Source organism: Ochotona curzoniae, unplaced genomic scaffold (genome assembly GCF_017591425.1).
Source record: "Ochotona curzoniae isolate NIBS_2020 unplaced genomic scaffold, NIBS_Ocur_1.0 contig_409, whole genome shotgun sequence".
Classification (NCBI taxonomy): Eukaryota; Metazoa; Chordata; class Mammalia; order Lagomorpha; family Ochotonidae; genus Ochotona; species Ochotona curzoniae.
The window spans coordinates 169,499-171,749 of NW_024466121.1; the positions used below are offsets into that span (position 1 = coordinate 169,499).

The 2,251-nt window shown below is 49.5% G+C and overlaps 1 pseudogene; it reads right to left on the reverse strand.

The window, feature by feature from the left end:
- Positions 1-650: 650 nt before the first annotated feature.
- Positions 651-1,432, reverse strand: LOC121159195 (annotated as a pseudogene).
- Positions 1,433-2,251: the final 819 nt, after the last annotated feature.

Consider the following 2,251-nt stretch of genomic DNA (forward strand, 5'->3'; position numbering starts at 1 on the left):
TAAAGGTCTGGGCAGATTTCTTGTTGCTGATGGCAGCTGAGCACAGACTCCAGCCGTCAGAACAGACAGTCTTGTTTTCCTCACAGTTTTGCTCCCAGGTTGAGGGGCGGCATCTGCTGGGCAGAGGCCTCGGGTGGCACAGCGACCTTGTAGACAAGTCAAGGGAGTGCAGCAGGGACGAACGTCACGGGGCTTCTGTAGCAGAACCCGAGCTATAAACCATGAGGGCACCAGTTGCCTGCACTGATGTATCCTGCTGGCTTCTGACATGGTGCTGCCCGTCCCCACTGCTTAAGTTCTCACGATGGGGACTAGATGTCCCCATGAATTGTAGAGGGGATGAGGCAGGTTCAACAGAGTGCAATAAGGCAGAGCATAAACCCCTCAGTGTCCAGAGCTCTTCCACAATGCCAAGTGCTGCCATCTGCCCTGAAAATCACAACACTATCCACTCTTTCCCCCAAGATACAACTTATTTAACTTTAGCAACTGGACTTTTTTTTCCCTCATAAAGTCAGCATTATCTCTTGATCAGGACTGTTTACTGTCAACAACAGGCATGAGGGGAAAGCAGTGCATGCCCACCTGGCACAGCACAGGAAGGAATCACTGCCCTGTGTGAGAGTGACAGTGGTTAAGATGACAAAGCTTAATTTAAGTATTTGGGACTCAAGTTGAGAATGCAAGGGGCCAAGATTACTGGATCCCAGGACAGGCAGTTTGGCAGTGAGAACAAAGGGCAGAGCCTGGGACCAAAGTGCCTGGATCCCTGGAGAGAGAGGAGGGTGGGTACTGAGAGAAGTGAGGGCTGAGGGAACCCCGGAAAAGCTGGGTTCTGGAAATAGCAGCAAGTCAGAATTCCAGGATCTCTGCCCACTTCCACTTCCTTTTCTCTCTATCTGGCAGAGAAGAGGGAAGGAGAGGGCCGGAGAAGGGATGAAACCATGGGTTTAGTCCCCAAGTAGCCACGTGGATACATTCAGGGCCAGACACACACAGGAAAGGTGGGGAGAGAGGAATTTAGTGCTGCATTGGCCCTGGAGGGGGTTGGGAGGGATCGGGAGGCTGGGGAGGGGTGCTGGGAGTCGGTCCCAGGGTTCCATGACGTCGTCCTCTGCGGTGGCCCCGTACACAGTGTGTATGACCACAGCCCTCCTCTTCCTCCTCTTCACTCTCCGTGGAGCTCTCGCCAAACGCCGTGGTTTCTCATAAACACAGCAGCATTTTGATGAGCGGCGCCCCATATGTTCATTGTCCACAGTATCACTTGTCCATTTCACCTTTTTCTCTGGCTTCCGTTTCCGAAGTTTGATGGTTAGACTCCGATTCTCGGGCTCAGTTGTCACGGTAACCGTTGTCTCAGTGACGGTCTCACTCAGCCCGGCCCCTGCCTCCGCCATGGCTATGGCTGAGGGGAGGAGGAGGGAAGGGAACAGGGATAACTTTCCCCTTTTCTGGGTCTCTGGGATCTAAGAGAATTGGTATCCAATGCAGAGGAGTGTTAGCCGGGAGCCTCCGCCTTTTTCCCCCTCCTCCTGGGCCTCCGCGTCCCCACCCCTGGGGAGTTGATCTCATTATTTTAAATAAGATTTTATTCATATATTTCATGTAAAAATTCATGAGACACAGTGATTTACCATCTGATGGTTAACTCCTTCAATTCCTGCAAGATTGTGACAAGGCCTGGGTAAAACAGGAGCCAGGAAGTAAATCTGTGTCCATGACAGCAGTTGCAAAGACTTGCATATTTGAGAAATTCCCTGCTTGCTGCCAGGGTGTGCGTTAGCAGCAAGATGGAATTCATTGTTTAGCTTTATTTTATTTTTTGTTATATTTTTGACAGTCTTTACATAGCTAATTAGAATAAAAAGGTTGAAGGGCTATAGGAAAACGGGTAAGACTATTATTTCCATATTGTTTCTTTCAAGTTTAAAAGGTGGGTATTAAAGGAGAAGGCCCACCCAATTTCCCACCCTCCGCAGGTCCTGGATGTGGGACATGCTCCGAGATTCTTGCTGAAGTGGTTTTGATGGTTCACTAGTTATAAACACGATTGGCAAGATTGGCAGTGTTTCACAACTGGTGCTTAGCTTTCACGGAAACACAGGAAGTCCAGTATAGGGTGAGGGTCTCCTCGCAGTTTCTCCACCCTTCACCCACAGACCCACATCTCCTCGTTTTAACTGAGCACTTATAGGATAGCGTTTTTTGTCTTTTCTTAAGATATCAAGGATATGTGTCTCCTATATTT